Source organism: Periophthalmus magnuspinnatus, chromosome 18, assembly GCF_009829125.3.
Source record: "Periophthalmus magnuspinnatus isolate fPerMag1 chromosome 18, fPerMag1.2.pri, whole genome shotgun sequence".
In the NCBI taxonomy this organism is placed as follows: domain Eukaryota; kingdom Metazoa; phylum Chordata; class Actinopteri; order Gobiiformes; family Gobiidae; genus Periophthalmus; species Periophthalmus magnuspinnatus.
In genome coordinates, this window is record NC_047143.1 from 11613762 (window position 1) to 11635525 (window position 21764).

A 21764-nucleotide genomic window follows, 5' to 3' on the forward strand; every position below is an offset into this window, starting at 1 on the left:
GTTTGTCTGTGATTCACTTCTTCTTCCTTTTATGGGAGGTGTCAACCAACATTTAGGTGCATTTTCGCCAAATACTGTGCTGGAGTGTGGGCCATGGTGTGGATCATAAATTATTTTAATAGTTCAGTGTCAGATGCACAGATTGTTTCTTTCCTGACAAAGACTGCCACTAAATGGATAGACGTTTGACGAGTTTATCTCTATATATGTATCCATTTATTTATTAATTCAAGTTAACGCCCAAGTAGGCTATATTATAACGTTCTAATTAATGGGAATTTCACCAATGAATCCCACTAATTGATTATTTTAATTTATCAATTGTTTCATCTGTCCAATGTATGTCATACACAATTTGGATCCGTAATCTATATTATTAAAGTAGTAGTAGATAAGTTTTCCTCTAGACACACTAGATGGCGTTGTAGCTACCAAATCTATCCGTGGAGCAAAAAGTTTTGTTGTTTGCAATCATTCAACATATTGCATATTTTAATGTCCTATCACTGCAGAACACTCCTGTGCACACGATTATGTAGCAATTATCTACTTAATTAATTTCTTTATTTGTAGCCAGCCACCGGCCCAGTAGCAGAGTGTGGTGCAAGCGGATGTAGGGTGTGGTCATCTTGCAGCAGGTTGGTTATACCACCACTGCGGGGTTGATATACTAAATGCAAGATGCTAACGTGTGAATGTAAAGGTAAGGAAAATCCATCAAAGTGTGTAGGCTAGGCGTAAGATGGTGTTAACATAGTAAAGAAGGTAATGCGGGATTGGTGCGCAGGGGAAATTGGAATTAAATGTTGCCGAAAAGCATGAGTGCCAATGCGTACTAGGGTGTTAGTGTTTGGTAGTGTTTAAGAATACATTTTCTGTACAACATAGGGAGCGTTGCATAGAAAAGGAAAGGTGCTGTTTTTGCTTGTCCTTATGTCCTACAGATCGGACATTTAACTACGAGCAGAGAAGTAGAGGAGGAAGCTGCGACTGTCCATGGCCGTGTCCCAATTCGCAAAAATGCTCTTAGATGCACCATTGGAAGATTACCGGAAGTTACGTAACTGTCGAAGGGCAGTAACGTAACTTGCGGCGCGACAAGGGCTGTTCCTTTTCAATGCACCCGACAAATGTGCCCTGCGGTTCGTGCTTTTCCACAGAGATCGGCTGTAACCGAATGAGTTCCGCACAGGTAAAGTGAACAATGAAGCAACAGACTCTCCGGAAAGGACAGAAGAGAGTCCTGAGATATGACTGTGACAGCTTTTAGAGGGTCCTCTAATGTGGGTATATGTGTGTGGGTGGGCTGCACATCTTTATGAACTGGCACACGGCATAGAAGGTAAACAGCACCCTCTACTTGTGTTAAAGTAGTTTAGTCACAGATCAAATTAAACCTGGCCCAAATACTGAATCGTTAACCTGCAATATCCCACTTTATGTACAACTAATAAGTGTTTTCTGGTTTATAGACAAAATGTAAAAATATATTTTATCTCTGCTCTCTTATTACGTTTTCACAAGGTATATTTTGTTAAAGTTATTAAGTAGGTCATATTAGTGGAAAATATCACCTCGAAAGATATATTTGCCTATTGATAGTCAATCTAAACAGAAATAAACGGCTGCAACGATGACACCTTCACTTTTCTACTTTGAAATAATGAATAGTTAAAAATAACGTATGTAATGTACATATCGTACGCGCAAAGACAGCAGTGGAGGTACGGTCCATGGTGTAGGGCCCATTTCGGCAAGATGGCAGCTACACTGAGGAGTACACATTCTCAGCCGGGTGCTTTGAACGATACTTAGGGGAGTACTTCGGGGTATCTTCTAACGGTGCACTTGGCGAATTGAGACTCGGCCCATATATCTACTGCAGCTGCGGTTGCTCCTCCTTCAAAGGCGGTGCAGCAGCTGTGTTTTTCCTCGTCTGCCATATAACATAGGCGTATACTAACCAATGCCCCTGCCTGGCATCATTCGTGAATCGTTTCTATGTGCTTTGGCTTGAAATACTACAGGTGCCATTGAAACGCCCGTCCAGCAGATTTAAATGACGGGGGAAAAATACTAAATTAACTTATCTGTTGTTGTTATCTCAGGATTTTCTTCTTTTCTTGGAGCAGGAAAGGTACCAGTATGCTACAGTGAAGATGAGCAGAGGTCTGGATGTGTGGTGTTAGCCGAGAACATACCACAGACAAGATTGGTTTGGACAGGATAGAGGAACGTAGATAATCAGGTACGTCAGCATAGTGCAGAGGGGTTATGGCCCTGTTATGGTCCTAAAGGTTGACTGTGAGGAGTCTGGAGCTGCGTTTGCAGCCTTTGTGAAATCATACAATGAGAACACAATCTATGCAATATTGCAATCCTGCCACCCTAAGATTTAGGGTCACTTTTTAATCACAGCAGCAGGGATGTGTGCCGTAAATAAACTGATATTGTAGAAGTGATCATCGACGTAACTGATACAGATTCAGATCGCAGGGGAATAGTAAGAAGGATAAGAAACAAATCAAAATGATTCAATGACATCTATACTGCAAGAAAGTGAAGAAATGCACATATTTTATTAAATTTAGCGTCTCAGTAATACTACTCCATTCATTCCAATGAGACCATTTATCACATTGTCACACCTGAACAGTTGGAAATAGAGGTATGTCTTTATTGGCTTTTTTGTTCAGTATGATGAGAGGAATATGTGTACCAAATTTCAATGGTCTATGACAAAGTAAATATTTTTCATCCCAGTTAACCAAAACCCATGTATTTCAATGAGAAATGTTAGACGTTGCCATGGCAACACCTTTGAAAATAGAGGTATGTTCTCTTTGGCTTTTTTGTTCAGTGTGTCAATAGGGATGTTCATACCAAATTTCAAATATTTATGTCAAAGTAATTTTTTTGGTCCAATTCAAATGTTCAAGGGGGCGCTGTGGAGCAATATAATGTCTGACTTGTGTAAATTGTATATCTATGCGTTCAGATCAACATATTGAAAAAAAAAGTATATTCCTGCCGGGACATAGGACACTAAATGTGTGAGTTACATGCATTTAAAAACTTTAAAAAATTGCTTTTTTCTTTGCAGGCTGGCCACACCTACATTTTATAACTTAGAAAATTCTAAAAGAGTTGCTTATAATCCCACATGGGTCTACTTCATTTTGACCAATTTGCATGTTTCTTGAATGAAAATCCGAGGCACAAAAAATTCAAATGTGAGAGGTAAAATTTTGAAAAAATGGGGTTCCGCCCACAACGGCCGACTTCCTGTAGGGTTTAGGGTGGGGTCATAATATAATTTTTTACTTGTCTTGACATGTTCTATGTTTGTACCAAATTTCATTTGTCTACGATGAAAAAGGTCTCTCATTGTCACAATGTATTTCAAATTTTGAGGTGGCGCTATTGAGTCATTTTGAAACATTAATTTTTTTGAACATCAAAATAATAAATTTTTCACCAACCTTGAATTTTGGGTCCAATAAAATTGACTTTTCGTTAACGTCCAGGGGGTCAAAAATGGCTTCAAAGTGGCCACCAAAATAAGAAGAAGAAGAAGAAGAATGGAAACGCATTTTCCACCCATTATTTTTCTCCTAAACCATAACATCTACAGTCATGTGACTTTCTCACATTGTGCCCCATCACAAATAACGCCCATGTGAATTTTTTCTGAAGTCTACGACAAATCGATTGTCTTCTACGAATTTTTGAAAATGAAATTTGAAGAGGGCGCTAGTGAGCCATTTTGTGAGAGAGTGCCTTGACTTGCATATCAGTGTGTTCAGTTCACAAATGTGCATAAATGCTGTATTAGCGTTTTCCCAACAAAAAATGTGTGAAAGAGAAATATTTTTTTGAAATATTCCAAAATTTGCGATTTTGTTGAAAATTCACCCTGACCACACCCAAAGTCATAATCAAAATGTAATTGATAATCTGGCCAAATTTGAAGTGTTTGTGATGAAAACTGTGTGAGGAGATGTCCTGAATGTGAGGGTGTGCACTTTTGTCATTCCCGGGTTTGATCCAATATGACTTCCTTCCTTTTTTCCAAGTTAGGCTCCATGAAACTCAAAGTTTGAGGTGGCACTACCGAGTCGTCTTTCGTTATTTTTTCTCAGGGTCTTTTGTGACAATTAGAGCTCGTTGAGTTCTAATTTTTGACACCACTCACTGCCATGTCTGGGCGTGTTTACTACTTGATTTTTGCCATTTTCCACGCTCGGGACGCGGTTGTAATGAGTCCCTCGCCGGGACGTTGTCCCAGGCTCGGGCCTAATAATAATAATAGTAGTAGTAGTAGTAGTAGTATGTTTTAATAGTCATTATGCGGACCCCAAAACACATTTCTTTTTTTAAATGTTTTTACAAAGGCAGTGGAATTGTTGAATCACAATGTACCAAAAAAAAAAACACAAAAAAAACAAAAAAAACAACACAAAACTAAAATATTTTCACCAATAATACATTTAATTTGGAAATATTTGCCGTCATTGAACATGTTTCTACTTTTATTTTGTATATAATGCATTGAAAAAGCGTCAAAGTACAATATAAATAGTTGTTAGAGAAGTCGACTACCAAAATGCTCATTAGTTGCAGCCCTGTGTTCCATACAAGGAGAAAAACATGTATAATGAACGTAAGTACATCTTACAGGTGTTTACATGTGTACAATGTTCTGACATGCTGCTAAAGATGCTGAAGTTATATGGTAGGACAAAATTACAAGAAAAGTAGAAAAGTGACAGGCAGTACAATTGTTATGGTAAATCCAGGAAATACCCCCATTATGTGAAATGAATGTCAATATTTTACCTTTTGATTTAATCCTCAGGTACCGTTAGTTTTACACTGACATGACTAAAATCAACAACAGAATACATGCAAGTAATGAGTAAGTTGTATCACTGTCCACATGCTGGTTCTTAAGTGTAGAGTCAGATTGGACCAAAATAGGAACTTCCTTTCTTACAGATTTGACCTTCACTGAATTATATCAGTAAACACCGTGGTGAGAGACTGAAGATGGAAGAAGTTGGAGCTATGAAAAAACACAGACTAACTCCAGAGAAAAATGAATTCAGTGTGACTGTGTACAGCCATATCTAACCATGACCCTCACAAGTTTTGGCCCAGTATTTAAAGCTCATAGGGGAATATTGAGTGTAACTCTTGCATTAAGTAGCACAAACTTCGATGTAAGGCTACAGTGAGTACTCTCCGTGTCACTAGCCACAATGTATGCCTTTTAAAATATGGACTACTATTTTTATTAGTTACCCATCTCTTAAGTAGTAGTACAAACCATTGTAAATATCAGCAGTACAGCCTCTTATTGCTCTTGACTACTTAAGTAATTAGCAGTACAAGTGATAGTAAGTACTACGGAGTGGTACCAGTATTTGTCTGTGCTGATTCTTCTATAGTAATTACCAGTACAAATAGCAATAAGTACTATAGATGGTACCAGTAATTACCAGTGCAACTACCATAATGTCTCACTTTAAAATACAGTCCGGTCTCACTGGCTACTACTACAATACTTACCATTACAAACAGAAGACAGTACTACAAAAAGTACCAGTAATTACTAGCATAAGTACCATAATGTCTCGCTTTAAAATACAGTCCTGTCTCACTGGTAACTACTATGGTAATTACCAGTACATACAGCTGTAAGTACTACGGAAAGTACCAGTAATTACAAGTGTAACTACCATAATGTCTCGCTTTAAAATACAGTCCAGTCTCACTGTTAACTAATACAGTAATTATCAGTACATACAGCAGTAAGTACTACGGAAAGTACCAGTAATTACTAGTGTAACTACCATAATGTCTCACTTTAAAATACAGTCCTGTCTCACTGGTAACTACTATGGTAATTACCAGTACATACAGCTGTAAGTACTACGGAAAGTACCAGTAATTACAAGTGTAACTACCATAATGTCTCGCTTTAAAATACAGTCCAGTCTCACTGTTAACTAATACAGTAATTATCAGTACATACAGCAGTAAGTACTACGGAAAGTACCAGTAATTACTAGTGTAACTACCATAATGTCTCACTTTAAAATACAGTCCTGTCTCACTGGTAACTACTATGGTAATTACCAGTACATACAGCTGTAAGTACTACGGAAAGTACCAGTAATTACAAGTGTAACTACCATAATGTCTTGCTTTAAAATACAGTCCAGTCTCACTGTTAACTAATACAGTAATTATCAGTACATACAGCAGTAAGAAAGAACTACAGAAAGTACAAGTAATTACTAATGTACTACCATAATGTCTCGCTTTAAAATACAGTCCGGTCTCACTGTTAACTAATACGGTAAATATCAGTACAAATAGTAGTAACTACTACGGAAAGGACCAGTAATTAATAGTGTAACTACCATAATGTCGCGCTTTAAAATACAGTACGGTCTCACTAGTAACTACTATGTAATTACCAGTACAAACAGCAGTAAGTACTGCGGAAAGTACCAGTAATTAATAGTGTAACTACCATAAAGTCTCACTTTAAAATACAGTCCGGTCTCACTGTTAACTACTACGATAGTTACCAGTACATACAGCAGTAAGTACTACGGAAAGTACCAGTAATTACTAGTGTAACTACCATAATTCTCGCTTTAAAATACAGTCCGGTCTCACTGTTAACTAATATGGTAATTATCAGTACAAATAGTACCATAGTAACTACCACAGTAACTACCACTGTAAGTATCACCGTAATTACCAGTCAAGTATCTACTAACTACCACCGCAAGTACCTGGTAAGTCCCGGACCGTATTTTAAAATACTACCGTAAACACTATACTCTATTTCACTCAGAATGTTAAGGGAAAAAAAATAGTAAAGAGATTTTTTTTTTTTTTAATAGGAAAGCAAAACAAAACAAAAACTGAAAAAAAAAAAAATCTGAAAAAAAAAGAAAAGAAAGAAAATGGTTAAGTACAGAGCATGACACAAGAAATCAACTGTGCATTTGTGTGTCCTTAGACCTGGCCCTCCTCCTCACCTGGCTCTCCTCCTCCTCGCCTGGTCTTCCTCCTCCTCGCCTGGTCTTCCTCCTCCTCGCCTGGCCGATTTTTCTTGTTTTGTCTGATTTTTCCTGTTGTTTTGTTTTTGTGTGTAGGCAGCACGGTGGCTGAGTGGCAACACTCATGCCTCACAGCAAGAGGGTTTGGTTCGATCCCCGGGTCGCCCAGGTCTTTCTGTGTGGAGTTTTGCATGTTCCTCCCCGTGTCTGGATGGGTTTCCTCCGGGTACTCCGGTTTCCCCCATCAACCAAAACATGAACGCCCTTTGAGACAACTGTTGTTGTGATTTTGGGCATTACAAAAATAAATGAATTGAATTGAATTAATCAGCCAAACTGTGTGGTGTGAATTATGCGACATCAGCAAATATGTATGCAACAGCTTAAACCATTGTAAACAGTGTCAACAAGAAAAAGACAGGATGCAGTTTCAACAGATCCACTCATTTTCTCCATTTCTTTTTTGAAAAAAAAAAAAAAGTATTTATTTATTTATTTATTTACCTCATCACTGCAGTTAGTTTAATGACATGCATGTCCTAAGAAAAGTCCAGCTGGAACCAAAAACCCTCCTCAATTGTAATTGAAAAGAAAAAAACAAATTTTTTCATGAATTGTAATGAGCTCTCTTAAAAACAAAATGAAGGCCAGTAGTGATCACAAATCCAAATTGACTTGACTGACCATCCTTGATGACTAAGCGCGATTTCTAAGCAATTTTGTTACATGTTCCTATGAAATAATCACACACTAACAACACTAACCAATAACAGTTTTGGGCTTCACAAAATGTTTCTTTCAGAACAGCAATGTAAGTGTTCTTGCAGCACAAGACAACTAAGCCACAATTGACACATATATAAATGTGTCATAGGGGGATATTACAAAATTAGTTTTAGTTTTTCAAAATTGAATTGTGATAAAACTGGTGTTATCAGTTAGAAACTGTTTCCATTAACTACAAGACCTGTAACCTGACAATACCCTTCAAGACAAAGAACCACAGTGAACAAACCATCACAGCTTAATGGTCTGAAGCAGGAGATAACTTTCCATCTAGTCCTGAACCAAAAGCACCTCCTGAGTTGGAGGACACATGGTCTTCTCTTTAGCAGGAAGACACATTGTCTTCTCCTGGACAGAACCAGACCTGCATCATTAAAACCATCCTTCTGTTTCACTGTCACTGGAGGAAAACTTCAGAAAAGTTCAGCCATTCTCTTCTTTTCATGTGACTCAAAAGAACTAAACCTGATCCTCGTGTCCCTAACCACAGCCCTGAAATTGACACATGGGCTGAAGGACAACTCCAGAGAGGAGCTGTGGCTAGAGAGATGCCGAGCTGCATGTGGATGGAGAGTACAGCCATCTGTGGTCAGAGGGAGGACAAAGGGACAGAGGACAGGCGGTGGGAAAGATTTAACTGAACAGCACCACCATAATGTTATAATGGAACTTTGTCTACATGAACATTTCTGTTTTTTGAAAATGATTATTTATGAAGTATGATTACTCCTAAACTTTACCTTACTCCTAACCCTTACCCAAACTCTAACCTTAACCCTGAACCTAACCCTAACCCTACTCCTAACTCTAACCCTAACTCTAATCCTAATCCTAACCATAACCCTAACCCTAAACCAATCCTAACCCAACTCCTAACCCTAACCTTAACCCTGACCCTAACCCTAACTCTAACCCTAACGTTAACCCTAACGCTAACCCTAACCCTATTCCTAACCCAACTCCTAACCCTAACTTTAATACTAACCCTAACCGTACTCCTAACCCTAACCCCTACTCCTAACTCTAACCCTAACCCTAACCTTAACCCTAACCCTTATAATAATCCTAACCATAAACCTAATCCTAACCCTACTCCTACCCACAACCCTAACCCTACTCCTAATACCTAACCCTAACCCATACTGTATTCCTAACCGTAATCCTTATGCTAACTATAAATCTAACACTAACCCTACTCCTAACTCTAACCATAACCCTAACACTAATCCTATTCCTAACCCAACTCCTAACCCTAACTCTACTCGTGACCTTAACCCTAACTCTAACCTAACCCTATTCCTAACCCAACTCCTAACTCTAACCTAACCCTAACCCTAACCCAACTCCTAACCCTAACTCTAACACTAACCCTATTCCTAACCCAACTATTAACCCTAACTCTAACACTAACCCTAACCAAAATCCTAATCTTATCCATAAACCTAACCCTAACCCTATTCCTAAGCACAACCCTAACCCTAACTCTAACCCTAACCAAAATCCTAATCTTACCCATAAACCTAACCCTAACCCTACTCCTAAGCACAACCCTAACCCGAACCCTACTCCGAAACCCTAACCCTAACCTTACTCCTAACACTAACCCTAACTCTAACCTAACCCTATTCCTAACCCAACTCCTAATCCTAACTCTAACCCTAACCCTACTCCTAACCCTAATCTTCACCCTAACCCTAACCCTACTCCTAACCCTAACCAAACTCTAACACTAACCCTGTTGTGTGACTTTGTGTAAGAGTTCAGTTTATTCCTTTTTTTTAAGATTCAGTTCAGGTTCAGTTTGTAATCACGCAAATCCGTAATCCACAGATTGCGGAGCAAAACAAAATATATATTAGTACTACCAGCTTGCCATCAGTAGAGAATCTCTGTTCAGTCCCATGAAAAAAAACCTGACCTGAAAACAAGGTCAAAACAGGATCTCAGCTCAGTCACCGGTAACCCTTCAACATTACATTCATAATAAAAACAGTTGCGCAACAAAAAATATTTAGACTACACATCACAGCCGACAATACCGCCAGCAGTGAGCAATTAGATTAACAATATGTATCAATTACATGAACAAAATGTATCAAAACAGCATAACAGTGCTGCCGAATTAAAGTTAACACAGTAAAGTTAATTAGCACATGATGTTTCATTCATAAATTTTAGTTCATGATTGCCACAATTCAAAACAAACACAAAAATACTAAAATACAAAAATACTATATTAGTGGGCTTCAACACGCGGCTTCAAACAAACTGCGACTTAATATACGCTAAACTTGGCACTAGCTTTGAATTTAGTGGATTTCAGTGATACAAAGGATCAACAACGTTTTGGCAAAACTCACCATTGAGTCGTGTGTGAGAAGAATCCGAAATAATAATAATAATGTTTAAAGCTGAGTAGTTGTCATCCAGTCCAAATGTCAGTTGCACAGACACAGTGAGAGTGGAGTGGGAGGGGCGGAGGAGCAGACAGGTACTTCTTCTTCTTCTTCTAATAATGTTTTATGGCGGTTGGCACGCAACTAGAAATGGTGCATTACCACCACCATCCGGTATGGAGTGTGGGCCGGGATGACTCCAATAGCCTTTCTACACCCTCTTTATCAGTTTTGTGGAGATAAGATACTTTGTTATTGCTCTGAGTACACATTCTTGTTTAAATCCTTGTAAAATATATTTTAATTTGCAGCAAATACTATTCTGATGAAGTCTATCTTTTAAAATTCTACGTTGCAACTGATATTTTGGACAATATATGATTACATGTTCAACAGTTTCCTGACAGCTACAATAATCACACTCCCCCGTTTCATGCTTTCCTATAATTTTAAGTGTGCTATTTAGTCTTGTGTGACCCAGCCTCAATCTTGCCAACACATCCTCCTCCTCCCGGTTCTTGCAACCCCATTCCGCTGTTTTACCCTCAACTCTTCCCTGCAGATTGTAATAAAACCAGCCCTTAGGGCATGAATCCCATTTACTCTGCCATTGTTTTCTTACCCTATCTTTAATGATTGTCTTAATTTCTGATTTACTATATTTTACTGGGAAATCTACCTCCTCCTTTGCAGCTCCTCCTTTTGCCCACTTATCTGCCAGCTCATTCCCTTCCACCCCTATGTGTGCTGGAACCCACATGAAAATAACATATTTCTTTTGTCTATTTATTCTTTCCAGTATTTGCCCTACTTCCCAAATTATGTCTTGTCTCGTCTCTGACTTGAATGTTTTAACACTTGTCACTGCACTGCTTGAGTCTGAAGCGTTCACATTCTGCTTTGGCCCATTCTCCTCCACCCAAGTCAATGCCAAGAGTATTGCCAGCAACTCTCCTGTATAAACAGCCACATTGTCATTTGTCCTCTTTTTAACTGCAACACCTATATCTGGAATAACATATGCTATGCCCACCTTCCCATTCGCTAGCTTTGAAGCATCAGTATACATTATTAAATGTTCAGAGTACTTTCCACTGATATATTCATCAACTCCCGCACTACTGCATTTCCTCCCCAGGAGTCCTAAATCTACTACAGGTTCCTTAAGCAACCACGGAGGCACCCCAGAGATCGGGACTGTAGGACTTAATTCCAAATGGGCTATTCCTGCCCCTTGCGCCATACCCTCTGCCACCCACCCAAAGCTGGTGAAGTTTGCCTTTTCTTTTTCCTGACATGGTTTAAACATGCTCAGTCCTGGAGGACTTTCACTATGTCCTTGTAGACTAGTCCAATAAATTAGAACCAGTTGGTTCCTTCTACAGCTCAGTGGCATTTCCCCCATTTCCACCTGTAGTGCATCTACCAGAGTTGTCTTCATCTCCCCACAACAAATTCTTAACGCCTGATTCTGGATTATTTCTAGTTTTTTAAGACTACTCTTTGAGGCAGAATTATACAAGATACACCCGTAATCCACCACCGACCTGATCATAGCTATGTATATTGCCTTTAAACATGCCCGGCTGGCTCCCCACTCCTGTCCTCTCAAGCATCTCATAATGTTAATTACCTTTTTACATTTTTCCACTGTTTTATTAATATGCAATCCCCATGTTAACCTATTATCAAACCACATACCCAAATACTTAAACTCTGTTACTCTCTCCAAATCTACTCTATACAGCTTGACAGTATTCTGATCCACTTTCTTCCCGGTAATAAACATAACCTTTGTTTTATTTACAGAAAATCTAAAACCCCACTTTACAGTCCATGCTTCTACTTTCTGTATAGCTTGCTGCAACTTTCTCATAATGAAGTCCATATTTCTACCTCTCTTCCACATCACTCCGTCATCTGCATAGAGGGACACCCCCACTGAGCCTTCTACATTACAAAATATTTCATTAATCATTACAGAGAACAATACTGGACTCACAATACTTCCTTGTGGAGTACCATTATCCACTTCATATTTAGAGCTAAAATCTTTTCCCATCGCACTAAAATATTTCTACCTGTTAAAAAGTTTCGAACCCACTTTAACATCTTACCTCGTATTCCCATCTGATGGAGCCGTATGATTAAACCCTCCCTCCACATCATATCATACGCCTTTTCCACGTCAAAAAAACTGAGACACCTTCTTTATTTGCTTGGGCTCTCCTAACTTCATGCTCTAAAATAACTGCCGGATCTATTGTGCTCCTGCCTTTTCTAAAACCATATTGAAGTTTTTTAAGTAGATCATTTTTTTTCCAGAAAGTAGCATAATCTCTCATTAACAATTTTCTCCATAAATTTCCACAAATGAGAAGTCAGGGCTATCAGTCTGTAGCTTTCTGCTAGGCTGGGATCTTTTCCTGTTTTACAAATGGGAACTACTACAGCCTCCTTCCACCGCTCAGGTAAACTACTCTCCCCCCACACTCTATTGTACAACACTAGGAGCTTGAACTTACGTTTTGTACTAAGGTTCTTCAGCATACAGTAAGAGATTTCATCTTTTCCAGGTGATGTCTTTCCACACTTACTTAAAGCAGCATTTAACTCTGCCATTGTGAACTCCACATTTATGTTTTGCCAATAGCTCTGCTTTACTTTTATTATCTAAAATTACTCGCTCCTCATTCTTCATCACAGGATAACAAATTTTTTGTATTATTACCAGACATTCTTTTAATCGTACCCCACACTTGGCTTATAGATGTTTGCCTACCTAATGTGTCACAATACCCTCTCCAGTATGTTTTCTTTGCTCCCTTAACCACTTTCCTGGCAATAGCCATTCTCCTCTTATATTCAATGCAATGTAATTTTGGTAACAATGATTTCGTTCTAAAACTTTGTATGCCTTATTCCTCTCTCGAACAGCTTTAGTACACTCCTCCGACCACCAAGGGACAATCTTTCTCTTTTGCTTACCTTCCTTCTTCCTTATTGTCTGTTTTGCTGCACTCACGATTGCCCTGCACAAAGAAAAATTCAAGTCATCCACATTAACATTTACATTTATCTTCTCCATTTCATTTTCACAAATAATTCTGAATTTACCCCATTCTACACCTTTAAAACACCACCTACTCATTCCACTCGTGTCACCCTTCTCCAACCTACCTCTGTTATAATTGGATAGTGATCACTACCTCCAGTAGATTCTTTATCGACTTTCCACGAGCAAGTCCCTGCAATGGTTTCAGAAACTAGTGTTAAGTCTACCGCTGATTGTGTCCCATTTCTTGCATCAAACCTGGTCCCACTTCCATCATTCAAACACACAAGCCCCTTCAAATCCATCAAGTCTTCCACCACTAACCCATTCTCATCATTATGCCCACTCCACAATGTACTGTGCGAGTTAAAATCACCACAACATATAGCCTTACCCTCAAGATAAACTGTAAATTCTTCTAGCCCCTCCATTGATAACCACTTACATGGATTATAAAAATTTACTATATTAACCTTACCTTCTTTACCCCAAACCTCTATCACAATACACTCCAGGACCTTTCCTTTACTTAATACCCTATACTGAGTCCCATCCCTAACAAATATTGCACACCCACCCCCATTCCCCCCTTGCCTATCCCTTCGAACACCTTCATATCCTGTAATACTAAAATCCAATGTAGGCTTAAGCCATGTCTCTTGTACACAAATTATATCAGGCTTCACCTTACTATATTGCACATACCCCTTAAATTCCTGTCCATTTGCTATAATGCTTCTAGCATTCCACTGAAGTACAATCAGGTCTTCTCACCTGCTCCTCCCACCTTTCTGCCAACCTCTTGTACACTTGCTCCCACATCACTCCTTTTACACCCAAATACTTCTCTGCCCCCTTTACCACAATCTTGATTTTATCTGCCCTATGCTTGGCTTGTTCAGAGCAATTAATCACATCTGCTAAAAATACTAACAAGTCATCCATAACCAGGCCTGGACTTATTTCTTCTCTGCATGGAGCAGCAGTCACTGCTCCACTTCGTCTCTGCACTTGGACCTTTTTTACAGCTTCCGCATAAGTGATATTCTCTGCTTGTTTGACCTTTTCCACCTCCACTGCCTTCTTCCTGACCTCACACCCACCAAACGTCACAGTATGCTGCCCCCCACAATTGCAACTCTTAACTTGGGCATTCTCACTGCACTCCTCAATCCTGTGTTCCCCTCCACACTTTGGGCACCTCTGCTTCCCTCTACACACCGCAGCTATATGCCCATACAGTTGGCATTTGTAGCACCGGAGCTGAGGCGGGACAAACTCTCTAACCGGGAAACTCAGACAACCCACTTTCACTCTTTCAGGAAGCACCACATCACGAAATTCCAAAAGTACCGACAAGCTCTGAACTCTTTGACCATCACTCCATCTCATCAATCTTTTAATAGAACTCACTCCTTCACCCAGACTGTTTTTGATTTTATCCAAATCCTCATCCAAAGGAATCCCTGAAATCACCCCACGTGCCCCTTTCCTTTCACCCACAATCTTACACTCACTCACTACCATTTTTCTGATACTCTCAACCTTCATTGCAATGTTTTTCTGCTCCTCTGACTTGCACACAATCAACAGACTACTTATCTTGCAAAACCTTTGCCAATACCACATCCCCAAGTTTCTTTTTTATCTCCCTAGACAAGGCAAGAACTCTGACTTTTCCAACCTCGCCTTCATTTTTAAACTTAATAATGACCTTAGGATTATGTTGCTCCCTCACTGCTCTTTTCCGAACCCTCGATCCCCCTTCATCTGGACTCACATCTTCCAAAGACATTCTCCGTTTACTATTCTGGCTGCTCCTATTCCCAGCGTTTCCCCTCCCCCGTCCTCCTGCTCTACCTGAGTGTATAAAGTCGTCAAAGTCCCCATCCATCCATCCATTTTCTTCCGCTTATCCGGAGCCAGGTCGCGGGGGCAGCAGTCTAAGCAGGGACTCCCAGACTTCCCTCACCCCGGACACGTCCTCCAGCTCCTCCGGTGGGACCCCAAGGCGTTCCCAGGCCAGCCGAGAGACATAGTCCCTCCAGCGTGTCCTGGGTCTTCCCCGGGGCCTCCTCCCGGTGGGACATGCCCAGAACACCTCCCTAGGGAGGCGTCCAGGCGTCAAAGTCCCCGTCATCGTCAATGTCCTCTTGGGACGCCATCCCGACCCAGTCACAAAGCAGATTATGCCGAACCACCAAAATTGCAGTGCAAACTTAAACAGATAAGCGTGTTTTTCATTCGAATTCCCTTCCCCAACGCGCTGCTGAAAATTCAAACCTTCACCCCGCGATAAACAGTCACGTGATCGGGAAGCAGACAGGTACAGAGCTGCTCCAGTCATTTATTTGGCAACTAATTGGGAGTGAGCCAATCAGGGTCGAACACTGACTAGGTAAGGGTAACCCTAGATGGAAGGGGTTACACTAACCCTACTCCTAACTCTAACCCTAACCCTAACACAATCCTAACCCTAACCCTAACCCTAACTCCAACACTAACTCTATTCCTAACCCTAAATCCAAACCAAACTCTAACACAAACCCTAATTCTAACTCTAACCCTAATCCTAACCCTATTTGTAACCCTATTCCTAACCCTAACTCTAACCGTAACCCAAACCATAAACCCAACCATAACCCTAACTGTAACCATAAACCCAAACTTAACCCTAACCTTTACCATACTCCTACTTCTAACCCTTACCCTACTCCTACCCCTAACCCTAACCTTAACCCCATAAACCTAAGACTAACCCTCACCCTTACCCTAACCATAAAACTAACACTAACCCTACTCCTAACTCTAACCCTAACCCTAACACAATCCTAACCTTAACCCTAAACCTATCCTAACCCTAACTCCAACACTAACTCTATTCCTAACCCTAAACCTAACCATAAACCCACCCCTAACCGTAACCATAACCCCAACCCTAACCCTAAACTTTACCCTACTCCTACCCCTAACCCTTACCTACTCCTACCCCTAACCCTAACCTTAACCCCATAAACCTAAGACTAACCCCAACCCTTACCTAATCATACTCCTAACCTTAACCCTACTCCTAACTCTAACCCTAACTCTAACCCTAACCCCAACCCTATCCTAAACCTAACCCTAAGCCCAACCCAAACTCAAACCCTAACCCTAACTCTAACTTTAACTCTAACACTAACCCTAAGCCTAACTCTAACCCTAACACTAACCCTAATTCTAACCCTAACTCTAACTCTAACCCTAAACCTACTCCTAACCCTAACCCTAACCCTGCTCCTAAACCTAACCCTAACCCTAATCCAAACCATAAACCTAACACGATCCCTAACCATACTCCTAACCCTAACCATAATCCTAATCCTAACCCTAACCTTTACCATAACCCTAACTCTAACCGTTACTCTAACCCTACTCCTAACCCAAACCCTACTCCAAACATTCACACGAACCCTACTCCTAACCCTAACCCTAATCCTAAACCTATCCCTACTATTAACCCTACCTCTAGCCCTAACTCTCACACTAAGCATACTCCTAATGCTAACCCTAACCCTGCTCCTAAACCTAACTCAAACCCTAACCCTAACTCTAACTTTAACTCTAACACTAACCCTAAGCCTAAGCTTAACCCTACTCCTAACTATAACCCTAATCCTAACCATAAACTTAACACTAAACGTTACCCTTACCGTGACCATACTCCTAACCCTACTCCGAACCCTAACCCTACTCGTGACCCTAACCCTAATCCTCACCCTAACCTTAACACTACTCCTAACTCTAACCATAGCCCTAACCATACTCCTAGCCCAAAACCTACTCCTAACCCAAACCATACTCCTGACCCTAACCCTATTCATACTCCTAACCCTAACCCTAACCCTAATCCTAACCATAACGCTAATCCTAACCCTAACCCTAACTTTTTCCATAAACCTAACTTTGACCCTTACCCTAACCTTTCTCCTAACCCCAACCCTAACTCTAACACTAACCCTAACCCTACTACTAACCCTAACGCTAACCCTACTCCTAACCCTAACACTAACTCTAACCCTAACCCTTACACTAACCCTAACCCTATCGTAACTCTAACCCTAACCCTATCCTAACCCTAACCCTAACTCCAACCCTAACCCTATTCCTAACCCTAAATCCAAGCCAAACTCTAATCCTAACCTTGACTCTAACTCTAACCCTATTCCTAAGCCTAACTCTAACCATAACCCTAACCATAAACCAAACCCTAACCGTAGCAATAAACCCAACCCTAATCCAAACCCTAACCATAAACCAAACCCTAACCCTAACCCTAAACATATTCCTAACTCTAACTCTAAACCCAAACCTAACCCTAACCTTACTCCTAACCCTACTCCTAACCCTAGTGCTATACCTAACCCTACTCCAAACCCTAACCCCAACACTACTCCTAACCCTACTCCTAACCTTACTCCTAACCCTAACGCTAACCCTAACCCTAAGCCTAAACCTAACCCTACTCCAAACCCTAACCATAACCCCAACACTACTCCTAACCCTAAGCCCAAGCCAAACTCAAACTCTAACCCTAACTCTAACTCTAACCCTAACGCTAACCCTAAACCTAACACTAACCATAATCCTAACTCTAACACTAACCCTAAACCTACGCCTAATCCTAACCCTAATCTTAACCCTACTCCTAACCTTAACCCTAACACTAACCCTAACCCTAATGCAAACCCTAAGCCTAACTCTAACCCTAATCCTATTCCAAACCCTAACCATAATTCCAACACTACTACTTACCCTAACCTTAACTCTAACCGTAACCCTACTCCTAACCCTACTCCTAACTCTAACCCTAACACTAGGCCTAACGCTAACCCTAAACCTAACCCTAACCCTAACTCTAACCCTAAACCTACTCCTAACCCTAACCCTAACCCTGCTTCTAAACCTAATCCTAATACAAACCTTAAACCTGACACTAACCCTAACCCTAACCATAGTCCTAACCCTAACCCTAATCCTAACCCTACTCCTAACCCTACCTCTAGCCCTAATTCTCACACTAACCATACTCCTAATGCTAACCCAAACCCTACACCAAACATTAACCCTAACCTTACTCCTAACCCTATCTCTAACACTAACACTAACCGTAACGCTAACACTAACCCTAACCCTACTCCTAACCTTAACCCTAATCCTAACCATAAACCTAACCTTTACCATAAACCTAACTCTAACCCCTACCCTAACACTTCTACTAACTCCAACCCTATCTCTAAAACTAACCTTAACCCTAACCCTACTCCTAACCCTAACCCTACTCCTAACCCTAACACTTACCCTAAGCCCAACTTTAACCCTAATGCTAACCCTAACCCTAACTCTAACCCCTAACCCTAACCCTATTCCTAAACCTAACCCTAACCCTAACCCTAACCCTAACCCTAACCCTAACCCTAACCCTAATCTAAACCATAAACCTAACACTAACCCTAACACTAACCCTAACACTTACCCTAACCATACTCCTAACCCTAACCGTAAATTTAACCCTTACCCTAACACTAACCCTAACCCTAACCTTTACCATAACCCTAACTCTCACCCCAACCCTAACTCTAACACTAACCCTAACCCTACTCCTAATCCTAATTTAACCCTAACCCTAACCTTTACCATAACCCTAACTCCAACTCTAACCCTTACCATAAACCCAACCCTAACCCTATTTCTGACCCAACTCCTAACCCTAACTCTAACACTAACACTAACCCTAACTCTTGCACTACTCCTAACCCTAACTCTAACTCCACTCCTAAACCTAACCCTAACCCTAATACAAACCATAAACCTAAATCTAACCCTTACCCTAACCATACTCCTAACCCTAACCCTAATCGAAACCGTAACCCTAATCCTAACCCTAACCTTAACCATTACCATAACCCTACTCCCTTAACCATAACCCTAACCCCAACCATATTCCTAAACCTAACCCCACTCCTAACCCTAACCCTTACACTAACTCTAACCCTAACCCTACTCCTAATCCTAATTTAACCCTAACCCTAACCTTTACCATAACCCTAACTCCAACTCTAACCCTTACCATAAACCCAACCCTAACCCTATTTCTGACCCAACTCCTAACCCTAACTCTAACACTAACACTAACCCTAACTCTAGCACTACTCCTAACCCTAACTCTCCACTCCTAAACCTAACCCTAACCCTAATACAAACCATAAACCTAAATCTAACCCTTACTCTAACCATACTCCTAACCCTAACCCTAATCGAAACCGTAACCCTAACCCTAATCCTAACCCTAACCTTAACCATTACCATAACCCTACTCCCTTAACCATAACCCTAACCCCAACCATATTCCTAAACCTAACCCCACTCCTAACCCTAACCCTTACACTAACTCTAACCCTAACCCTATCCTAACCCTAACCCTATCCTAACCCTAACCCTAACCCTAAACCTAATCCTAATTCCATCCCTAACCCTATTCCTAACCCTAACACCAACCCAAACTCTAACCTTAACCCTAACTCCAAACCTAATCATAACCCTATTCATAACCCTATTCCTAACCCTAACTCTAACTCTAACCCTCACCCTAACCTTAAACCCATTCCTAACACTAACCCCAACCCTAACTCTAACCCTAACCATAAACTCAACCCTAACCCTATTTCTGACCCAACTCCTAACCCTAACTCTAACACCAACACCAACCGTAACCGTAACACTAACCTTACTCCTAACCTTAACCCTACTCCTAACCCTTACCCTAACTGTAACCCTATCCTAACCCTAACCCTACCCTAACCCTAACCATAATCCTAATTACAACCCTAACCCTTAGACCAACCCAAACTCTAACCATAACCCTAACTCTAACTCCAAACCTAATCCTAACCCTGTTCGTAACCCTATTCCTTACCCTAACCCTAACTCCAACCCTAAATTTAACCCTAACCATAAACCCAACCTCAACCCTAACCATAACCCTAACCCTATTTCTCACCTAACTCCTAACCCTAACTTCAACACTAACACTAACCCTAACGTAACACTAACCCTACTCCTAACCTTAACCCTACTCCTAACCCTTGCCCTAACCGTAACCATAAACCTAACACTAACCGTAACCCTTACCCTAACCATACTTGTAACCCTAACCCTACTCCCAACAATAACCCTACTCCTAACCCTACCCCTATTCAATTCAATTCATTTTAATTTTGGAACGCCTAAAATCACAACAACAGTTGTCTCGAAGGGTGTTCATGTTTTGATGGGGGAATCCGGAGTACCCAGAGGAAACCCATCCAGACACGGGGAGAAACATGCAAAACTCCACACAGAAAGGCCTGGGCGACCAGGGATCGAACCAAACCTTCTTGCTGTGAGGCATGAGTGTTGCCACTCAGCCACCATGCTGCCTACACACAAAAACAAACAGGAAAATCAAACAACAGGAAAAATCAGACAAAACAAGAAAAATCGTCCAGGCGAGGAGGAGGGATGGGGGTGGAGGAGGAGGAAGACCAGGCGAGGAGAAGGAGAGGAGGACTCCACAGGGGGAGTGGGACAGGGGACAACATGTGAATAGCATTGCTGATGAGAAAATAGGACAAAGCAGAGGATAGTGCTCAGGTTGCCATACTTCCCCCAGCTAGTTATCTCCTACTGCAGTCTATCTTATCCCGGGTTTAATGTCACTCCCTAACTCCCTCACTAAGTAACCTGGTCATAAGCTATACCGAAGAGGAAGGTTTTAAGCCTGGTCTTAAATACAAAGACTGTGGGGGCCTGTTTAACATCAGCAGGGAGTTGATTCCATAGCACAGGAGCTTGGTAACTGAATGCTCTCCCTCCGACTGTACTTTTGGACACTCTAGGAACCACTAATAGTCCTGCATTCTGAGAGCGGAGTGCTCTGTTTGGCTGGTACGGGACAATAGCATCTTGCAGATAGGATGAGGCCATACTGTTTAGGGTTTTGTATGTCAGGAGGAGGACTTTGAATTTGATTCTAAGCTCGACAGGAAGCCAGTGCAGATATTTTAGTACAGGACTGATGTGGTCTCTTCTTTTAGTTCCTGTTAGGACTCTGGTCGCTGCATTTTGGACCAACTGGAGGCTCCTTATAGTACTTTTGGGGCAGGCGCCGAGCAGAGAATTACAGTAATCAAGTCTGGAAGTAAAAAATGCATAGATGAGTTTTTCAGCATTGTTTTTAGGTAAAATATTTCTAATTTTAGTTATATTTCGCAGAGATTTTGATCAAATAGGACTCCAAGATTTTTTACAGTAGGGCTAGAAACTATATTCACAATGTCAAGTGAGAATATCTGGTCCGACAGAGAATCTCTTTGACCTTTGGGACCAATGACAGTGACCTCTGTTTTTTCAGGATTTAAGAGCAGGTAA

General features: G+C 40.8%; 1 long non-coding RNA gene across 1 annotated transcript; it reads left to right on the plus strand.

Moving 5' to 3' along the window:
• The first annotated feature begins 2176 nt into the window (after positions 1 to 2176).
• Positions 2177 to 5108, plus strand: LOC129457103 (uncharacterized). Its single transcript, XR_008649096.1, has 3 exons — positions 2177 to 2248; positions 4859 to 4918; positions 4999 to 5108. It is a non-coding gene; the product is annotated as an uncharacterized LOC129457103 (long non-coding RNA).
• The last annotated feature ends 16656 nt before the right edge of the window (positions 5109 to 21764 follow it).